Source organism: Rhinopithecus bieti, unplaced genomic scaffold, assembly GCF_001698545.2.
Source record: "Rhinopithecus bieti isolate Rb0 unplaced genomic scaffold, ASM169854v2 scaffold_11380, whole genome shotgun sequence".
Lineage (NCBI taxonomy): Eukaryota > Metazoa > Chordata > Mammalia > Primates > Cercopithecidae > Rhinopithecus > Rhinopithecus bieti.
The window spans coordinates 2,743,559-2,766,684 of record NW_016807225.1 but is presented as its reverse complement, the minus strand read 5'-3'; the positions used below and the strand labels follow the sequence as shown (position 1 = coordinate 2,766,684).

At 40.7% G+C, this 23,126-nt stretch overlaps 1 long non-coding RNA gene across 1 annotated transcript; it reads right to left on the bottom strand.

Annotated features, from left to right (window-relative positions):
* Positions 1-6,902: 6,902 nt before the first annotated feature.
* On the bottom strand, positions 6,903-15,123 carry LOC108534989 (uncharacterized). Its single transcript, XR_001887090.1, has 3 exons — positions 11,409-15,123; positions 11,061-11,193; positions 6,903-7,580 (listed from the first exon to the last, which is right to left on the bottom strand). It is a non-coding gene; the product is annotated as an uncharacterized LOC108534989 (long non-coding RNA).
* Positions 15,124-23,126: the final 8,003 nt, after the last annotated feature.

Sequence of the window (23,126 nt, the reverse complement as noted above, 5' to 3'; positions counted from 1 at the left end):
CCACTTACAAGTGAGAACACACAACATTTGGTTTTCCATTCCTGAGTTAATTCACTTAGAATAATGGCCTCCAGCTCCATCCAAGTTGCTGCAAAAGACATAATTTCATTCCTTTTTGTGTCTGAGTAGTATTCCATAGTGTATATATACCGCATTTTCTTTATCCACTCCTTGGTTGATGGGCACTTAGGCTGGTTCCTTTTGCAATTGCAAATTTTGCTTGCTATAAACACACCTGTGCTTGTGTCTTTTTCATATAATGACTTCTTTTCCTTTGGGTATATACTCAGTAGTGGGATGGCTGAATTGAATGCTAGATCTACTTTTAGTTCTTTAAGGAAGCTCCACACTGTTTTCGATAGTAGTTGTACTAATTTACATTCCCACCAGCAGTTTAAAAGTATTCCCTTTTTGCCACATCCATGCCAACATCTATTGTTTTTTGACTTTTTAATTATGGTCATTCTTGTAGGAGTAAGGTGGTATCTCATTGTGGCTTTAATTCTCATCTCCCTAGTGAAGAGCGATGTTGAACATTTTTTCATATAGTTGTTGGCTGTTTATATATCTTCTTTTGAGAAATGTATTCATGCCCTTTGCCCACTTTTTGATGGGATGATTTGGGAAGGGTTTTGGTGATTTGTTTGAGTTCCTTGTAGATTTCAGATACTAGCCCTTTGTCGGATTAATAGTTTGTGAATATTTTCTCCCATTCTGTGGGTTGTTCATTTACACTGCTAATTATTTCTTTTGCTGTGCACAAGCTTTTTAGCTTAGTTAGGTGCCATTTATTTATTTTTAATTTTGTTGCACTTGCTTTTGGGGGGTTAGCCATGAATTTTTTTGCCTAAGCCAATGTCCAAAAGAGTTTTTCTGATGTTATAACCTAGAATTCTTATGGTCTCGGGTCTTAGATTTAAGTCTTTGATCCATCCTGAGTTGAGTTTTCTATAAGGTGAGAGATGGGAATCCAGTTTCATTGTTCTACATGTAGCTTGCCAGTTTTCCCAGCACCATTTATTGAATAGGGTGTCCTTTCCCCAATGTATGTTTTTGTGTGCTTTGTCAAAGATCCGTTGGATATAAGTATTTGACTTTATTTCTGGGCTCTCTATTCTGTTCCATTTGTCTATATGCCTATTTTTATGCCAGTACCATGCTGTTTTGGTAACTATAGCCTTGTAGTATAATTTGACATCAGGTAGTATGATGCCTCTAGATTTGTTCTTTTTCCTTAGTATTACTTTGGCTATGCAGGCTCCTTTTTTGTTCCATATGAATTTTAGAATTGTTTTATCTAGTTCTGTGAAGAATGATGATACTATTTTGATGGGAATTGTATTGAATCCATAGATTGCTTTGGACAGTGTAGTCATTTTCACAATATTGATTCTTCTCATCCATGAGCATGGGATGTATTTCCATTTGTTCATATCATCTATGATTTCAGTGTGTCATAGTTTTCCTTGTAGAGATCTTTCACCTCCTTGGTTAAGTATATTCCTAAATCAGGGGCTGGGCATGGTGGCTCACGCCTGTAATCCCAATACTTTGGGAGGCTGAGGCAGGCAGATCACTTGAGATCAGGAGTTTGAGACCAGCTGGGGCAACATGGTGAAACCTAGTCTCTACTAAAAATACAAAAATTAGCCAGGTGTGGTGGCGTATGCCTGTAGTCCAGCTACTCAGGAGGCTGAGGCATGAGAATCACTTGAATCCAGGAGGTGGAGGTTGCAGTGAGCTGAGATTGTGCCACTGCACTCCAGCAGTGTCTCAACAGAGTCTTAACTCTGTCTTAGCAGAGTTTCGTTCTCTTGTCCAGGCTGGAGTGCAGTGGCACAATACATATTAAAAATTAAAAATATATATATAAGTTCCTAAGTATTTTAATTTTTTGCAGCTGTCATAAAAAGAGATTGCGTTCTTAACTTGGTTCTCAGCTTGGTCATTGTTGGTGTATAGCAGTGCTACTGATTTGTATACACTGATTTTGTATCCTGAGACTTTACTGAATTCATTTATCAGATCTAAGAGCTTTTTGGATGAGTCTTTAGGGTTTTTTAGGTATATGATCATATCATTGGTGGACAGCAAGTTTGACTTCCTGTGTTCCAATTTGGATGCGCTTTATTTCTTTCTCTTGTCTGATTGCTCTGGCTAGGACCTCCAGCACTATGTTGAATAGAAAGGGGGCATCCTTGTCTTGTTCCAGTTCTCAGGGGGAATGCTTTCAACTTTTTATGTGAACCTATTTTAAAACCACAACAGGTGGATACTGATTTTCTGCTCTCAACTTACCTGGCACGTGTAAAGCCACAGAAGATATACCAGCAAAGGTGGCAAAGCACTTCTGGGAATGCCTGGTATTACGCAGCTATGAGATCTTGTTCCCTGTCCTCCCTAAACACTTTTGGGTTGGTGATGTAGCCACACTCTGGCCAAAATGGATGCTCACTAGCAAGAACTTTTAGTTTCAGGTGAAAGAGTTGGGAAAGGAGCTTTCGCCCAGCAAATCAGATCTTCAGCCAGCCTGTACTGATGTACCTGTATTTGTCACACAAGGATAATGTTTATCTCTAATTTTCAGAACATTATCAGGCATCTGAGAGGTACTACCTGGTTGATTGTAACACAAAGTATTTTGCCCAGATGAAAATTGTGGAAAAATTCAACATTGGTCAGTATAGAATGCACATGCTCATAAAGTCTAAATATTTGCTTCCTCTTGACTCCCATGTGAGTTGCTTAGGTAGATTTCTGGCTTGGGTTCAGAATGAAACTAAAAGTACAAAGAGCATATTTGCCTGGCTCAGGATGTTCTCAGTTTTTAATGAGATGGGAACTCCCAAATGGACCACAACTGGTTGTCCAACCTAGGACGGTTTAAGGGAAAGGAAAGGAAGTTTCTTTAGAACAGTGGTTCTCAATGATACTGAGACCGACAGCAACAGCACCACCTAGAACCCTGTTAGAAATGTAAATTCTCAGTCCCACCCGGAACTACGAAATCAGCAGCTCTAGGGTGAGGCCCAGCAATCTGTATTTTAACAAACTTTTCTAAAACATGCTTGAGTTTGAGAAACACTGCTTCAAAAAAAAAGTCCTACACACAGCTCATTGCATGTAATTTAATAATAACTCAGTAAAGTAGCTGGGCTGGATACTTTCACTCATTATTGTTCATGCATAAATACACCAGCACAGAAACTGCACAGAGAGATCAGGACACAGGACACACATAGCACAATGAATGGCATAGACAACCATTCATAGTGTAAGTACCAGAGCCCAAACTCCCTGACCCCCGAGAGGGGAAAATGTCTAGTGTCCTTTCAGGAAGGGTAAGGGCTGGGCACAGTGGCTCATGCCTGTAATCCCAGCCCTTTGGGAGGCCAAGGCAGGCAGATCCGTTGAGCCCATGAGTTCGAGACCAGCCTGGGCAACATGGTGAAACCCCATCTCTACAAAAAATACAAAAATTAGCCGGGCATGGTGGCGCACTCCTATAGTCCCAGCTACTTGGGAGGCTGAGATGGATCACTTGAACCTGGGAGGTAGAGGCTGCAGTGAGCACCACTGCATTCCAGCCTGGGTGACACAGTGAGTCCCTGTCTCAAAAAAAAAGAAAGAAGGGTGAGGAAGAGAAAGGGAAAGGGGAGAAGGGGAGAGACAGAGTAGAGAAATAGGAGAAGGAGGAGGAAGAAAAAGGATATAATATAGTGTATTTTCAAACACGATTTCATGAGACACAAAGTGTTTCGAAAGACAATCAGAATTCAAATGCCAGTGATCTTCACAGGAATCTTAATAAGACAGTTAAAAATTTTTAATAATTGTAGGGCTCATGAAACTCTTCATGACTGAGGGTGTTGCTCACATCCTTGAAAGGATAAACATCCCACTAGAGATGCATCTGGCACTTCAGAACTTTCTCCCAAACAGCTCGTTTGCTTTTATCTCGTGGACACTGTGAAGGGAATTGTTGATTATGTTTCCTTCTTCCAGAAAACGCAGACTCAAATTAGCAAGTGAACATCAATCAGCCTTTGGTATGAGAGCCTCACGTGGCTTTGCCTCATGTTTCCTGCCTTTATTTCCCCTGCCTGAGTGTCCTCCTTTGCTGCACTGTTTTTGTTTTTGTCAGATATTTCAAATCCTTTTAGGAATGAGGCTGACAATAAGGAAATACATTTAAAAGTGGGGGAGAAAAGAGAAAGGCTCTCTCCCCAAGCAAACACGAAACCTGGGAGGAAGGGCAGTCAAGGCGTGACAGCCATGGGTCCAGTCAGGTGGAGAAGCCCAAGGGGGCTGGCTGATGCTGTGGGCAGTGGGGGCGGGGGAGGTTCTTTGCCTCTGGTGGAAGATGGATGGGCGAGCCTGAAGGCAGGAGCAGAAAGGGGAAGGACAGCTATTAGTGGCTGAAAAGCTCTTTGCTCAAGTTGTTTCCTGGGGTTAGGAAAAGGGAGTATGGAGAAGGAATTTGTGTCTTTTTTCTATTTTTTTTCGAGACGGAGTTTCGCTCTGTCGCCCAGACTGGAGTGCAGCAGTGCAATCTCAGCTCACTGCAATCTCCGCCTCTCGGGTTCAAGAGATTCCCCTGCTTCAGCCTCCTGAGTAACTGGGATTACAGGTGCCCACCACCACAGCTGGCTAATTTTTGTATTTTTAGTAAAGACAGGATTTCACCACATTGGCCAGGCTGGTCTCAAACTCCTGACCTCAAGTGATCCACCCACCTTGGCCTCCCAAAGTGCTAGGATTACAGACATGAGCCACAGAGCCCAGTAGAATCTGTGTCTTATAGATCAGCTGATCTCTGTCTTCCTTAGCCTTCTCCCTTTGAGACTAAGTCAGTATCCACACAGGACTGGTCAGCCTAATGCAGGCACTGCGGATCCAAGCATTCCTCCCTGTTAGTGTAATGCACCAGGCACAGATCCAGACCACCCTGGTTCCACTCTGCTCAGAGTTCCCAGGGAGATGGGCCAGTGGCATCAGAGCAGATGATTACAGCACCTGTTCAGGTCTGGTGCAAAACCTGAGAAAATACTTGTTTTGATTTCCTATCTGGTTTGGAATGGGTAGAAGGGTATTTTCCTTGGATAGCTATGTTGGAGGACTTATTTCAGCTCTAAGGTGTTCTAATTGTTCAGAACCTGGGAATCAACCACAAGCAGGGGCTGTTTGGAGCTGCCCTTTCCACGGGCCAGCAGTGCCTCCCAGGAAAACTTCCATAAGCAGCTCCATCAGGACTGCAGTGCCAACCTTGACCAGTCATTCTGAGTCCAGTTACATCCATAATGACATTTCTCCACTGCCCCCTTCGTCCCCGGAGCACGACAGATGAGGGGCTTCAAGGAACAAGTCCCCGAGCTGTGATGGGAATCTGTCTTGCTCCGCTGCAGAAAGAATATATATCCCTGAGCAGCTGTGAGGAATTCTTTTATTAGTTATCTGCATCTTACTGCTAGTCTTCGCTTCTTCTTTTTAGAATAAAAAACGAAAACAGATGAAATGTCATATTCTGACAATGATGGTTTTCAAACACCCAGGCTAGGAAAGGAGAGGTGACAGAGAGAACACTAGAGAGAGAACAGAGCCATGGGGCATGGAGACAAAAAGGGAGAACTGTCCCTGCATGGTGGGAGGGCACAAGGGAGGGTCCCAGGGTGGACAGATCTGCACAGTGACCACATAGGCTCAGCTCAAGGCTGAATGCTTATGTTCTAAAGCTTTTTGTCGGGAGCAATTTACAACCATTCAGAAATCAGACTGGAGAAGCTATGTGGAGAGGAGAAAGTAAATTACACCATAAACAGAAATATTCACAGGGCAAAGAAAGTGCAGATAGACACCCAAAGATCATATACTCAGCGTTGCCCACATTGGAGAAGAAACTGCAGGGTCTGTTGAGAAGGTATACACCCTTTGGTGGGTCTCACATGAAGATGCTTGCCTCTCCAGAAAATCACCCTAAGGCTAGTGTGGGCAGGCTGCAAGGAGATCATGGGGGAAGGTGAGAGGAGGTGAAGCAATTGTCAGAGAATGGCACAATCAACCTGGCTGGAAGGAGGGCCTGACCACCTCAACTAGCGCTGACATGGGTCACAAAACCACCTCAGAAGCAAAGGATAGTGAGGTTCAACCATCTGGTCAATGGCTGGAGGACTCATTCAGCTAAAAGCACAGTGTCTGATCAGGTCTTAACTAGCCTTCATGTTTAGTCATTGTATTAGTCCATTTTTACACTGCTAATAAAAACATAGCCAAGACTGGGTAATTATAAAGAAAAAGAGATTTAATGGATTCACAGTTCCACATGGCTGGGGAAGACTCACAATCATGGCAGAAAGCAAAGGAGAAGCAAAGACATGTCTTACATGGCAGCAGGCAAGAGAACTTGTCCAGGTGAACTCCCATTTATAAAACCATCAGATCTCATGAGACTTATTCGAGTTAAGTCTACCACAAAAACAGTATGAGGAAAACCGTCCCCATGATTCAATTATCTCCACCTGGCCCCACCCTTAACACATGGAAATTATTACAATTCAAGGTGAGATTTGGGTGGGGACACAGCCAAACCATATCAGTCATTCAATTCAATATAGTTTAGTGAATGTCTACTGTATTCATTTTTTTCTTTTCTTTTTCTTTTTTATTTTTCTTTTTTGAGATGGAGTTTTGCTCTTGTTGCCCAGGCTGGAGTGCAATGATGTGATCTTGGCTCACCGTAACCTCCACATCCTGGGGTTCAAGCAATTCTGCCTCAGCCTCCCAAGTAGCTGGGATTACAGGCATACCCTGCTAATTTTGTATTTTCAGTAGAGACAGAGTTTCTCCATGTTGGCCAGGCTGGTCTCGAACTCCCGACCTCAGGTGATCTGCCAGCCTCGGCCTCCCAAAGTGCTGGGATTACAGGCGTGAGCCATCACTTCCTGCCTACTTTATTCATTTTCTGTGCTGCTTAACTACCCACCACAAACTTAGCAGTTCTAAATAACACACACTCATTATCTATAGTTTCTGCAGGTCAGAAGTTTACACACAGCTTGGCTGGCTTCTCTGCTGAAGGGTTTTACCAGCTGCTATCCAGGTGACAGCTGGGGCTGCAATCTCATCAGAGGCTCAACTGAGGAAAGATCTGCTCCAAGCTTCTTCAGGTTGTTGGCAGAATTTATTTCCTTGTGGCCGCCAGACTGAGGGTTTCAGTTTCTTGCTGAAGTCCACCCTCAGCTCTTAGAGACTGCTGACAGTTCCTTGCCACATGGGCTTCTCCAACATGGTCATTTATTTCATGGAAGCTTGTTCCTTCAAAGCCAGTAACAGGGAGAGGGAGAAAGAGAGAGTGATAACAAGACAGACTCTTCTATAACATAACCATGGGCATGACATCTCATCACCTTTGCCACATCCTATTGGCTAGAAGCAAGCCACAGCCAAGGGGAGGGGATTACACAAAGCTGTAGACTCCAAGAGGCAGCAATCATGGGACATCTTAAAGTCTGTCTGCCACACCTGCTGTTTTAGGCACCAGAGGTACAACAGTGAACATTAAGCCATGTTGTTGACGAAAGCAGCTAGAGAGAAAGAGACAGAGAGAGAAATAATCCATAGATTGAAGAATTAAAGAACATATATTACATTAAAAGACATATCTATGAATCTCCATGAATCAATATCTGGTCCTCATTTTGATTCTAATTTATTTTTTATTTTTTAGAGAGAGATTCTTGTTCTGTTGCCCAGGTTGGAGTGCAGTGGCACAATCAGAGCTCATTGCAGCCTCAAACTCCTGGGCTGCAGGAGTTTGATCCTCCTGCCTCAGCCTCTTAAGTACCTAGGACCGCAGGTGTGTCCACTGTGCCTGGCTAATTATTCCTTTTTCTTATTTTTGTAGAGAGGAGGTCTTGCTATGTTGCCTAGACTAGTCTCAAACTTCTGTCCTCAAGTGATCCTCCTGCCTTGGCCTCCCAATGTGGTGGGATTACAGGCATGAGCCACAACACCTGGCCTGGACCGTAATTGTTTTTAATGTAAAAAAAAAACCCTGTTATTTATGAAACAATTGGAAATTCAGTACTAGCTGGGTATATGATGACATTAAGGACTTATCATTAATTTTTAAAGTATGATCATTGTGTTTGTGAATTTTTAATGAAGAGTCCGTATCTTTTAGAAATTCATACTGAAATATTACAAATAAAATTATGTGTCCAGGAGATTTTCTTCAAAAACACTATGACAGTGGGAGAAGAAGGTGGGGCTACGGATGAGGTAGAATTCCTAGGAGCTGATTGATGGTTGTGGAGCTGGGATGATGGGCATGTGGGAATTCATCAAACTATTCTATCAGCTTTTATGGGTGTTCAAGATTCTCCACAAGAAAACTTTTAAAGATGGGCAAGTATTTGCCCTCATTTGTAATCAGAAATGCACATGAAAATTATTTGAAACCACCCCTTTGTATCTATCAAATTGCTAGAATTTCTTTAAAAATGGCAACGCCCATTGCACGTGAGGGAGTGATAAAATGGATGCTCTGATACCTGCTGGGTGGGGGTGGAGAGGAATGGAAGACAAATTGATCTAGTCTTGGGAAGCATCTTGGCAATATGTATCAACAATCTTTAAAATATTTATGTCCTTTGCTCCAATAATTCCACTTCTGATGATACCCTAAAAATTAACCCTCAAAATGGAAAATGCTTCTGCACAAAGCTATTTGTCATAGGCTGTGTAGTAAAGAATTCACCTTACCCAAAGAGCAGTCTGGCCTTTGTTCTCTGCTGCAGGAAGGTGAGCTTTGGGCCCTTGGCATGTCCTGCCTGATAAGAGTGTCTTTGTTTGCCTGGGGCCTTGGCCACTGGACAGTTTCACAGTGATTTATGATGGGGACATTGGGCCATGCAGTATCCATTTTTACCTCTGGAGAGGCTGGAGACTTAAGATCAGCTGCACGGGCAGTCAACTGTGGAGCCTCAACAAAAACTCAGGACGCCAAGGCTCAAGTGAGCTTCCCTGGTTGTCAATATTCCGTGTGCATTGTTACACATCAGTGCTGGAAAATGACACTGCCCAGGACTCCATGGGTAAAGGACAACTAGAAACTCCATGCCTGCAACCTTCCTGGACTCTGCCAATTGCATCTCTTTCCTTGGCTGATTTTAATGTGTGCCCTTTAGCTGTAATAACCCATAACTGTGAGTATAACAGCTATCAGTGAGTTCTGTGAGTCTTTCTAGTGAATTATCAAAGCCCACAATGGTTTTTGGAACGCCCCCAGACTTGCAATTGGTGTCAGAAGTGAAGGTGGTCTTGTGCACTGTGCTCCCGCTAACTTCGAGCAGAGTTGTTCAGAAAAGAAAAAAGGGCCAGGGGCAGTGGCGGGCACCTGTAATCCAACTACTCAGGAGGCTGAGGCAGGAGAATTGCTTGAACCCAAGAGGCAGAGGTTGCTGTGATCCGAGATGGCACCATTGAACTCCAGCCTGGGCGACAGAGCGAGACTCTGTCTCAAAAAAAAAAAAAAAGGCCTGGGAACAACTGCAATGTTCAATAAGAGGAACACTGTGCGTTTCATACAGCCATTAAATATAGCACTTATAAAAATATATACTAACATGAAAGCCTGGTGCGGTGGCTCATGCCTGTAATCTCAGCATTTTGGGAGGCTGAGGAAGGAGGATCGCTTGAGCCCAAGAGTTCGAGACCAGCCTAGGCAACATGGTGAGACCCCATTGCTACAAAAAACACAAAAATTAGCCTAGGGTGGTGGCGCACGCCTATAGTCCCAGCTACTTGGGGGGCTGAAGCAGGAAGATTGCTTGACCTGGGAGGTTGAGGCTGTAGTGAGATGTGTTTGCCCCACTGCACTCTATCCTGGGTGACAAAGTGAGAACCTGTTGTATATATATTTATATGGGAGGATGGCTACATAACACATGAAACACAAAATGTTGGAGGCATAGTATAATTACTATATACATGTAGAATTCAAAACACATGTAGAATAACATCCAGAGAAATTATAACAAAATGCAAATGAGTATCTGTTTGGGGGTGGTAATACATATGATTTTATTTTTGCATTTTCTACTTCTGTATATTTTTCAAATGATCTACAATATGCTGATACGCATAGCTTAGTTTGATAACCAGAGGAGTGTGTGTGTGTGTGTGTGTGTGTGTATGTGTGTGTGTGTAGTTTCTAATTTTAGCCATACTAGGGGCAATTCCATAGCATAAAGAAAGATGGTTCATGACTAGGAACTCCTCAAAACCTCAAATCTGACTGTGTCACTAAAAATGTCATCAAAAGGAAAGAAAGGGAGACGGGATGTAAAGAAATCTAGGTAGCCGCAGAAGGAACTCTGATGGGCACCACTAAAAAGGGGGAAGGACAAATATAAAGGGTGGGAAGAAGAAACAGAAAGCGAGGACCTACACAGAAGGTCACATGAAGCCCTAAGCAGGGTGCCAGGCAGCACTAGGAAAGAGAGGGTTGTGATGATGGATGATGTGAGTCGGTAATGGGGGGCTTCAGCCTGGCAAACCCTTTGAATCACTCCCCGGTCAGTACCAACAGTGAGGGCTTCATTCCTTGAGTCAGGCAAGGGGGTCTTGAGTTGATACCATGCCCAAAACACTTTCCTAAATATTGCCTCTATTCTCATGGGCTTCTGTTACTGGCAGAGTGGAATGTGAATTAATAAATAAGCTGACTTTTGGTTAAAGAGTGTCAGAAGGCCGAAGCCAGCAATGAGTTGAGACTTGCAAAAAGAGCCCAGGGCATCACAAATGGCTCCTGCTTTTTAAAGTTAAGTTTAGGGCAAGTATAAAAAAAGATAACACAGGCCACAATTTAGGATCAGTAGTGATTATCAGAAAGAAGGCAGAAGCCCTCCACCCTTAATTTACTTGTCATTTCTGTCAAATAAAGTCTTTTACCATGAAACGGGTAATACAAATGTTGGTAAGAGGGAATTAAAGCTCCAAGAGGAGAGGTGATAAAAAGTGCACCTGCTCTCTAGCCATGCTAATGAATTAAAGCTGCTTACCTCAATGAATTGCTTTCCAGATGCTGATAACCCTTGAAAATGGGACTGGTAAATTGTCAGTGATCTTGGAGGCAACCAAGAGAACAGAAGATTTTAGAAGATGAGTGTTGGTGCTCTTATAACAAACTACAGCCTAGAAATAAAGCATTACATTTTGCTAAGTATTTTTACACAAATTCTTGTTTGTTCTTCCCAACAAACAAATATAGTTGGGCCAAAGTATAGAGGATCAATGTGACCACAAGTGGTAAGGCCCCACCCAGAGGCTTGCAGATATGATCAGTGGGATCAATAAAATTATTCCGTCCATTTTACAGTTGAGGAAGTTGAGGCCCAAGTTAGACTCACCGAAGCTCCCACCAAGAATTCATTCTGCAAATACAGGAGCTACTCATGACTGCCAAGCAAGAATCTCAGATCCTAAATAACCTCTGAGCATCTAGAAAACAAAGTGGTGCTCACAGTGATGCTGCACGGGTTCATTTACAACACACACATGCTACATTCAATTGACATCATTTCTGTCTTTGCCGTATCAGACTCTTGGATGTGGTCCATCTGTATTTCAGCAAAGGGCTTCTTACTCCCCTTCTGTGTCAGGCACAAGGCTAGGCTGTTCCTTAATGGATAGTTGAAGCATGAGGTGCCCACCAGGAAACCAGGAGAGCTGTGTCAGTGAGGCTAACGTGAGTCAAGGCGGGCCGGCCTCAGAGCCTGGTTACTGTTGAAACCTGCACTTTGTTTTACATTGAGAGTTATATTGCTATAGGCAATAGACTATAACTCTCATACGTTGAAGGGAAACTGGACTTACCTGGGAAAAGACTGGAGAATTCATGAAACTGATGGGAAGGTGGAGGGTCCAGGCAAGAGTGGCCAGAACTGTCTTGTCAGGGCACTCTCGCTGGAATACAGGCCTCTGAGTGTTGTCTCGGGGCAGGGGGGCTGTCCTTCTACCACCTAATCAAGATTGAAAGTTCAGGACAGTGAGTCCCACTGCGTAGCTTTAGAAATTGTGCCTACCAATCAAGCTTGGAGAAAGGAGGGAGAGAGATGTCATTAAACCTCATGACATAAGAGTGGAAGAAGGCAGATTCTCCAAAGAAAATCAGAGTTATTGCTGGAAATAAGGCAAGTGAGCCACCTTATTGACACTTACGCAGGGCCTGTAGAGAGCAGCTTCTTGGGAGAACGAACCTCTGTTTCCAGGGCCCATGTTAGATTTTGGTAAAGTATAAGAAAACACTTTCTAAGAGTTGAGCTTTCTGACAAACAGATGAGCAATTATAGGAGGCAGCAGTGACGTTCAGACAATCATTGGGTTTACCAGGAAAGTTGTAGTGAACTCATATATCAGATGGGAATGGGGCTGGACCGCAGAGCAAAGTCCCTGTCAATTCTGAATTTCTGATTCTATCATGAAACAGTGAATGCATGGCCTGGTTTGACAGCACGAGCAGCATCTAGCATAAGAGGGAATGTCAATCCTTTACAAAACTCAGAAATTAAAGTTCACTCACACCACTCCTAAGCTGCCATATTTCATAGTCAGCCAAGCTCCTGACACAGGGGTTCGAAGAAATTAAAGTCTTGTTTTTCTTGATGCCCACAGAGAGTTTGCAGTCACCTGTCTGTGGGCTGCAGCCCTGTGGATGGAAAGCATGTCTGAGTCAGTGCCTCTGTCAGGAGACAGATGGAAGCGGCCACATGACCCCTGGTCCCACATCCATTCCACCAAATGGAGAGACATGACAAGCCTTTTATTTTCAGGACAGGGCGTCATTGATTATTCCCTGTTAATGCTTCCCTGTCGATGGCGGGCAGGGACTAGAGGGAAATGGAAGGATGTGATATCCGGGCCCCCCAAAGGGAAAATCAATGCGATATGGTTTGATATTTCATCCTAGGGTAACCTCTTTCTCTGAGCTCCAGCCCACAGGCCACTGTTTCTCTCTCCACCAACTCTACCAGACACTGTCACTTCCTTTCACAGTCACCAAAGGACACAGAGGGAGGAGACAGATGAGGAGTGGGCACCAAAAATGATTAAACTCTGCTTTTGTTTTCTTTTAGGAATGTATAGCAACAAAACAGTCTACGGGCTGTGCTGAGACTTCCTCAGCAGTATCAGATCAGAAGCGAAGAGCCTACTAAGTCAGCTGAAGAAACTCTTGTCTGACTTATTACAGATGCAACCCACAGAACACTAATCTCAAAGGATGACCTTGGAAAACCGACAACCTAGAAACTGCCTGCCCCCTGGCACAATGCGGAAAGTTACAAGTTCAGAGCAAGAGGCAAAGACTTGTAATGCAGGGAAGTGAGAGGGAGAAAGCAACCTCTTTCTTTGTGTACACACACGTGCACACACACATCAAACACCAAGTATTTATGTTCCCCCTCCCCCAAAGGAATCCAACATTCAAAACAAAACTCTTATGAATCTTGTATGTAACAGAAAGGGGAATTTTTGTTCTTTCTGGGGTTTCAGGGTAAAGAGGAAACACCACCACTTTATTATCTTTTAAATGGGGATGCAAAACAATAATATCCAGATACTTAAAGCTATGCTCACCCTTTGGTTCCAGACAAGGCATCTTGTTAGCATTTAACCTCATCAGCGCTGTAGCCACACAGATCCAGAAACTGTGTTAGTTTATTTTGTGCTGCTTAGTTTATTTTGCAGTGTTGCTTCTGGAAAGCTCCAGGCTGTTCACTGCTTTTTCCCTTTCACATAGGAGTTGCCCTGGGAGAAGTGAATAGATGGTTTTCCCTGCTTTCCTTGCTCCCTGGGGACAGGAATCAGGGACTGAGCCCTCTGCCTGGGAGAGGCTGAACCAGGTGACCTGCAACGGGCTTTTCCAACTCTGATTCTATGTAGGGTTCCTGTGGTACAGACTCATGGGCCTAAGCCAAGGAGTCTGTTTTCTGCCTGTTGGGGGAATTGGGCAACTCATGTTTTACATACCTATGCAGTGTGGATATCAATTCTACTGGAGTTCTTGTAAGTAGTACTTTATCCAATGCATTCATAAATGTATAGGATTGTATCTGTGTTACTCACAGGAGCTACTGTTTAATATCTTAAACTAAAAGCATGTGTCTTCACAGGAGCATGATTCATTTCGGTTATGCAATTCACGAATTACCTGCAAGGATGCTGCCACTGAAGCTGTGGGTTGCAAACATCCTACACAGTGTTGCTGCACACCCCCTCGATTCGTCACTCCACAGGGAATCAACTTCACATTTTGGGTTCTACCCCATCGACTGGTCACAGTCATTCCTGCCTGAGTCACTCTCCCCTGGACCCTGGTACTCCATTGTTCTCATTTCCCTGCAGCCTGGGGTCTCTCCTCCACCCCACACTGGCCAGTCAGGGGCTCAGGTCTTTTGAGGTTAGGAGAAGAGGGAGAAACAAACACTGGCAGACACTTAGTCCCACACCAGTGATATCATGTAGGAGGGTGAGTATCCTAATCAGAACAGATGCTGGCCAAAAGACTCAGGGTCAGAATCCCAGTGTGTCTGATGCTGTGGAAGTTTCTTTTCAAACAACGTGGAGAATATACATGGCCTGACAGCCTATTGGAAAAGAAAATGCCATGGGCCCTCAAGGATCCCCAAACTGCAGGAGGGTTAGAGCTCACAGACAGTCCAGGAGGGAGGGACTCTGTGTAATACTTCCTGCCGAGGCTCTGGGCTTAAAGGGGAGCTGGGACTGCATATGCCCTCCCCTGGGCTCTCAGATATCCCCTTACACTCAGAAACACCTTTCCATGCTCATACACTTTTGTGGGCTTTCATTTGCCTTGTTTCATGGAATACAATACGCTTCCAGAAAAATGCACAGTCATAAGTGTACAGCTCCATGTATACTCTCTTTTACAAAGAGAACTGTCTTAGTTTATTTCATGCTGCTGTAACAGAACACCTGAGACTGGATAATTTACAAATAAGAGAGGTTTACTTTTCACAGTTCTGGAGGCTGGGAAGTCCAAGATCAAGGCCTCAGAATCTGATGAGAACCTTCTTGCTGCATTCTCACACAGCAGATGGTGGAAGGGGGTCAACCCACACCCACGAGCCCTTTTTATAGCATCATTAATTCATTCACGAGCCTTCAGTGAACTTTAATCTCTGAGTTTTGTAGGGGATTGGTATTCCCTGATACGCTAGATGCTATGCTTGCTGTCAAAACCAGGCCATGCATTCAGTGTTTCATGATAGAATCGGGATATAGCAAGAACACATCCTCTAAACAAAGACAGAACATGACCACAATTTCCACAGGCCCTTCTTCTCCCTCCAGTGACTACTCACATCTACAGCGAGCACAATCCTGACTTGTAACAGCAAAGTTCAGTTTTGCCTCTTCTCAACCCTGTATAAATGGAATCACATAATGCATTCTCATCTTTGACTTCTTTTGCTCAACACTGTAATTCTGAGATTCATACATGTTGCTGCGTACAGTTTGTTAATCCTCATTTCTGTATAGTGTTCTGTTCTATGAATATAACACCACTTAGGAATTGGTATCATTTCCAGTTTTCACTGTTATATGTAGCACTGCTGTGTACATATGTTTTGATGCATATATGGATGTATATATATATTTCTATGGGGTTTGTACTTCAGAGTGGAATTTCTGGTAGATTGGGTTTGTGTATGTTCAGCTTTAATGAACATTGTCAAATAACTTTCCAAAGTGGTTGTATGAATTTACTCCCTGACAGTAGTTTATGAGGGTGTTCACTGTTCCATATCCTTACTTAGTAGTTGGTGTTATCTTTTTAATTTTAGACCTTCTGTTGAGTGTGTAGTAATATCGCATTGGGTTTTAGTTTGCATTTCATGGATGACTAATGACGTTTAAGCACTTTTTGATGTGTCTATTGACCATTCGGATATTCTCTTTTGTGATGTTTTCTTCGTCATTTGCTCATAATTTCACTGGATCATCTGTTTGTTTTAATTGATTTGTAGTACTTTTAAAAATAGATTCTGAATGCAAGTCTTTCTCAAATATTTGTGTCACAGGTATAATCTCCTTTTTTATGGCTTGCCTTTTTACTAATGGGGTCTTTTGATATATAGAACATTTCAACTTTAATATAATTCAATAATTATAGTAATCATTTTCTTTCTCTTCCTAGATAGTGCTTTTGGTATTTTATTTTTTAAATCTTTACCTACTTCAAGTAAATGAAGATACTTTCCTTTTTTTAACCATAATCTTTACTTTTTTATACTTTGATCTTTATTATGCAATCTATATGGACTTGGCTTTTTTCAAGCTGTGAAAACAGGGATCAAGATGTATATTACCTGTGGACATCCAACTGAGTCAGCACCATATATCGAACAGCTCACCCATTCCTTGCTGCACTACATCATTACCTTTGTCCTTAGTTAAGTGACTACGTGTCTGGATCAGCTTCTAGACTCTGTTCTGTTTCACTGTTTTGTTTGTTTATTCTTGCACCAATACCACATGGTATTAATTACTGTAACTTTATAAGACGTCTTGATAGCTAGCAGTATGTCTTCCAGCTGTGTCCTTTAAACACTCTCTTCCCTATTCTTGGTCTCTAATGTTTCCATATGTTTCAGAATCAGCTTAATTTCCCCCAAGAAATCTGCCGTGATTTGGACTGGACTTGCATTAACTCTGTAGACCAGTTTGAAAATAACTGACATCTTTACAATACTGAGGCTTTTAATTCACGAACACCGCAGATCTCTCCATTTATTTAGACCTTATTTATTTTTCCTCTGTAATGCTTTCCATATAAAGATTTTTTTCTCTCTTTCATTAGATTTATTCTCAGTTTATGTCTTTGATGCTATTGTAAATATTTTAAAATTTCATTTTTGAACTGAATATTGCAGATATGTAAAAATATCATTGATTTTTATATAGTAAACTTGAATCCAATAGCCTTGCTAAATTTACTTATTTCTAATAAATTTATTGACCATAGATTCTTTCGGATGTTCTACATAAACAATCATATGCTTTGCAGTCTGTAACTTTTTTTCCTTGCCTTATTGCAATGGTTAAGATCTCTAGTACAATGTTTAATAGAAATAGTATTAGGAAATATTCCTAATCTCAGGGTGAAAGCTTTTAATATTTCACTATTAACTATGATATTTCCTGTAAGATTTTTACTGATGATCTTTACCAATTTAAAGATGTTTCCTTCCAGTCCTGGTGTGTTAAGTGTTAACTATGAATACGTATTTGATTTTATCAAATGCTTTTTCTGCATCATTCTACTGAGATATGTTTTCTGCCTTATGATGCTAATGTAGTGAAATACACTAATATTTAAATGGAAACATAATTCATATATCTTAAAAATCATCATTTTAAAGAGTACAATTCAGTGGTTTTTAGTATATTCACAAAGTTGTGAACTATTACCATCATATAACTCCAGAACATTTTCATCACTCCAGAAAGAAACCTCATACCTACTAGCAGTCCTTCCCCATTCCCCTTTTCCCCTTGGCAGCTACTAATCTTCTGTCTGTCTCCAATATCTATCTCTATGGATTTGCTTATTCTGAACATTTCATGTGAGTGGAATATGGCCTTTTGTGTCTGGCGGTTTTCAACTAGCATAATATTCTCAAAGTTAATCCATGTTGCCACATGAATCAGTACTTCAGTTCTTTTCATGGCAGAATGATGTTTTACTGTACAGATATACCACATTTTGTTTACCATTCATCAGTTGATAGGTACTTGGGTTGTTTTCACTTTTAGTCTATTGTAAATAAAGCTATAATGAACATTTGTGTACAAGCTTTTGGGGGTACATAAGTTTTTAACTATCTAGGAGTGGGTGTAAAGTGGCATCTTGTAGTTTTAGTATTTCTTCAGTGACTAATGATGTTCAGCATCTTTTCATGTGCTTGTTGGCCATGCATACATCTTCTTTGGAGAAATGCTTACTCGAGTCTTTTTGCCCATTTTTAAATTGGATTGTTTACCTTTTGGTTGTTGAGTCATAAGAGTTCTTTATATATTCTGGATATCAGACCCTTATCTGATATATGATTTGCAAATATTTTCTCCCATTCTGTGGTCATTGTTTCATCTTCTTGACAGTGTCTTTTTGAAGGACAAAATTTTAAATTTTGACAAAGTCTTATTTATCTATTTTTTTTTCAATTTCTTGTGTGTGTGGTGTCATATCTAATAAACCGTTACCTCATCCAAGGTCATGAAGATTTATGCGTTTGTTTTCTTCTCAATGTTTTCTAGTTTTAGCCCTTACATGTAGGTCTTTGATATGTTTTGAGTTAATTATGCATATTGTATAAAGAGAGATCCAACTTCATTATTTTGCATGTGGATATCCAGTTGTCCCAGGTAGTTTGTTGAAAATAAATCCAGTTGAATGGGTTTAAAACACTGATTTTGTGATGTTAAGCCAAAATCTTGCATTCCTAAAATAAATAGTTCACTTAACTTTACTTTCTAATATTTTCTTTAAAATATTTATAAGTATGTTCATTAGATATAGTGACCTATGATTTTCCTTTCTTGTAATGAACCTGCCACCCTTTGGTATTAAAATTATGGTAGCCTCAAAGTGAATTGGGAATTATTTTCTTTTCTATTATTTCAAACAGTTTGTATAAGACTAGTGTCAATTCTTTAAATGTTTAAAAGAATTTGCTGGTGAAGCAAAAATCTGGACTGGGGATTTGTTTATGGGAAAGTTATAGTTACAGATTCAACTTTTTTTTTTCTTTTTACTCTTTTTTTTCTGAAACACAGTCTCACTCTGTCGCCCAGGCTGGAGTGCAGTGGTGTGATCTCGGCTCACTGCAATCTTCACCTCCCAGGTTCAAGCGATTCTCATGCCTCAGCCTCCTGAGTAGCTAGGATTACAGGAGCATGCCACCACGACCAGCTAATTTTTGTATTTTAGTAGAGATGGGGTTTCACCATGTTGGCCAGGCTGGTCTTGAGCTCCTGACCTTAAGTGATCCACCTGTCTCAGCCTCCCAAAGTGCTGGGATTACAAGGGTGGGCCACTGCGCCCAGCCCAGATTCAACTTCTTAAACAGATATAGACAATTCAAATTTTCTATTTATTCTTTTGGGTTGTTGTTGTTGTTGTTGTTGTTACAGGGTCTCACTCTGGTTGCCCAGGCTGGAGTGCAGTGGCAGCATCTCAGCTTATTGCAGTCTCAACCTCCTGGGCTCAGGTGATTCTCCCACCTCAGCCTCCTGAGTAGCTGGGATCACAGGTGCACGCCACCACGCTCAGCTAATTATTTGTATTTTTAGTAGAGACGGGGTTTCACATGTTGGCCAGGCTGGTCTTGAACTCCTGGACTTAAATGAGCCACCCACTTTGGCCTCCCAAAGAGCTGGGATTACAGGCATGAGCCACCATGCCCAGCCTTCTATTTACTCATGAGCTGGTAAACTGTATTTTCCTAGAAGTTCCATTTCATGTAGATTTTCTGATTTGCTGACATAAAGTTCTTCATATTATATTCTTAGAATACCAAGATTTGGGGTTTTTAAAAACCCCGGGCTTTTTCTAGGGTTTTATATTGGTAATTTGTGCCTTTTTTCTATTTTTAAAATAGAGTTTAGAGTAGTTTTAGATTCACAGCTAAATTGAGCAGAAGGTGCAGAGAGTTCCCATATACCTTCTTCCCCCACACATGCACAGCCTTCCTCACCAGAGTGATACATTTGTTACAATCAATACATTATCATAACACAGTGACACATCTTTATCATCCAAAGTCCATAGTTGATACCCTAACGTTCACTATTAGTGTTGTACATTCTATGGGTTTTGATAAATGTATAATGGCATTTATCCATTATTGTAGTATCATACAAAGTATTTTCACTGCCCTAAAAGTCTTCTGTGCTCTGCTTATTCATCTCTCCTTCCCCTCTAACCCTTGGCAACAATTCATCTTTTTACTGTCCCCATAATTTTGCCTTTTCATATAGATGAAATCATACTATATGTCTCCTTTTCAGATTGGCTTCTTTCACTTAGCAATATGCATTTAAATTTCCTCTATGTCTTTTCATGGCTGGATAGATCATTTCTTTTTAGAGTTAAAAATAATATTCCATTTTCTGTATGTACCAGATTGTTTATCCATTTACCTGCTGAAAGACATCGTGGGCAATTACAAATAAGTCTGCTATAAACATCTGTCTGCAGTCTTTCTGTGGACATAAGTATTCAGCTCATTTGGATAAACACCAGGAAGCATGGTTGCTAGATTGTCTGGTAAGAGTATGCTTAGTTTTGCAAGAAACTGCCAAACTGTCTTTCATCATAGCTGTGCCATTTTTCATACCCATTAGCTAATTCCCATTAGCGTTCCTGTTGCTCCACATGCTCACCAGCATTCAGTGTTGTCAGTGTTTTGGAAAATCACCATTGTAATAGGTATGTCATGATATCTCGTTATTATTTTATTCTGCAGTTCCCTAATGACATGATGAGCATCTTTTCATATGCTTATTTTCCATCTGTATATCTATCTTCTTTGGTGAGGTGTCTGTTCAGACCTTTTGTCCACTTTTTAATTGCGTGCTTTTTTTTTTTTTCTTCTTATTGAGTTTTAAGAGTTCTTTTTACAGTTTGGATAACAGTCCTTTGTCAGATGTGTCTTTTGTAAACATTTTATCCCAGCCTGGGGCTTATGTTCTCTTTTTTTTTTTTTTTTTTTTTTTTTTTTTTTTTTTTTTTTTTTTTTTTTTTTTTAGATCAGTCTTGCTAGGGGTTTATCAATATTATTAGTCTTTTCAGAGAACCAATCTCTGGGTTTGTTGCTATCTTTTTTATACTTTTTGAGATGCGTACTTAGACTGCCTTTAGACTTTTAACACAAGTTTTGATGTCATTTAAAAATTGCCCTAGTTCAAAATACTGTCTAACATCTATTGTAATTTATTTTTGAACTGTCAGTTATTTAGAAATATAATGCTTAATTTCTAAATATTTCAGGCTTTTCTGGGGTTTTTAAAAAATTGATTTTTAGAGTAATTTTACTTTGGTCAGAGAACATATTTTAGATGATTTACCCTTTGGAATTCGTTGGGACTTAAAGACCAGCATATGATAAATTTTGGTAAAAATTCAGTGGGTACTTGGAAAGAATACCTCTTCTGACACTGCTGGTTATAGTATTCTACAGACATCAGTTAGGTTAAATTTATTATTCATTTTGTTGTAATCGTCCATATTATTAATGACTACTTGTACTATCTGGTACTTCTAGGTCTGTAATTTTGTTTTCTATATTTGGAAGCTATATTATTAGTTGCATTAAAATACAAACTACATCTTTCTGGTAAATTTAGCTTTTTATCTCTATGAAATGTTCCTCTGTGTCCTTAGTAATGCTTCTTGACTTAGATTTATCTCAACTGATATTTGTATAGCTATATCAGCCTTTTTTGGTTGGTGTGTTTTTATCGTCCTTTTACTTTCAATCTTTCTCTTAACACTCAAAGTATGCCTCTTGAAAGGCACATATAGTTAGGTTTTTAAAATATTTACCCATGTGTTAGGCAGCCTCTAACCTCTAATAATGAGGTCATTAAGATGACCTCAAATGACCAACCTCTTGGTATTAAAGCCTTTTGTAATCACCTTCCTTGTGTGAGGACTGAACCTGACTAGCCTCTAGTGAATTCTGATGGTTAGTTTTGCTCATGCAAAATGGAGTCACTTGTGTCAAACCCTGACAAAATGGAGCCAGGGAAGGCTATGAAAGGAGGGATTTTGTGCACGATTTGCCTGATAACAGAAGCGAATCAAAGCTTACCATTTAAGTCACACAAAGACAGCAGGACAGCTAATCACTTTTGTAAGAACACTTGCCCGACACACTGACTCGTATGCAAGGCCAATCGAACAAAATATAGTTTTAAGATTACAAATTTCAGCCAACAACTGCGGCCACTGACAAATCACCACTTGCCAGCTCCCAAAAGACACTATCCCCAATGACTTTCTTTCAAAACGACTTGTATAACCTCCTCTTTTCCCAATAAAACCCTAACATTTTCCTTTCCTCTGGACATACTGGAGGACACCTTGGTCTGTATGTATGACCTGGTTTGCAATCCCACATCTTGTGTATTATTCCCCAATAAAACCTTTTTACTTAGAGATTCATCGTTCTATACATTTTTATGTTGACACACGTTATTTTGCATGTATAGATACAATTCTATCTGTAGGACAAATTCCTAGGATTGATGGGTTTAAAAATGTAATGCACCTTTGTAATTTTAATAAGATACTGCCAACCCTTTATAGTTTGCACTAGTTTATACAATGTATGAGACAATCTAACTACACACTTGCCATTATAGTGTATTAACAAACTTTATTATTTTTGGTAGGTGAAAAGCTTCTATTATTAAGTATTTTTGTATGCTTTAAAGTCATTTGTATTTTCTCTTCTATTAAACGTCTCTATTCATCTCCTTTGCCCATTTTTATACTGGATTGCTAATCTGTTCTCTTTTTTATTGATAGGGACTCGTTCTATTTTAGATAACTTAGTCCCTCATCTTGGCAGAGTTACACATTTCTTGCCCAGGTTCTCATTTGCATTTGCTTATGGTGCTACTGTCACGATGAAATTTTTTATGTCTATGAAGTCTAATCTAGCAGTCTTTTCTTTTATGGCTTCTGGGTTTTGTGTCATACTTAGAAAGGCCTTCCCCACTCTTAGGTTATAAAATAACCTTCCTTTTTTTTTTTTTTACTTTTAGAAAAAGTATTTTTTTAATGTTTAAATCTTCAGACTGTCTGTAATTTGTCCTGGTATAAGAGGTGAAGTATAGATCCAACTTAATTTTTTTCAACAGAGCCCTACCTAGTAGTTCCCACCCCATTTGCTGACTAATCTTTTTTCCACTGATTGAAAAGCCACCTTTATCATCTTCTCAATTCTCGTATTTAGATCTATTTCTGAACTGTTCTGTTCCACTCATCTGTATGACTACTCACAAATTACTACCACTGTTTTAATTGCTGTAGATGT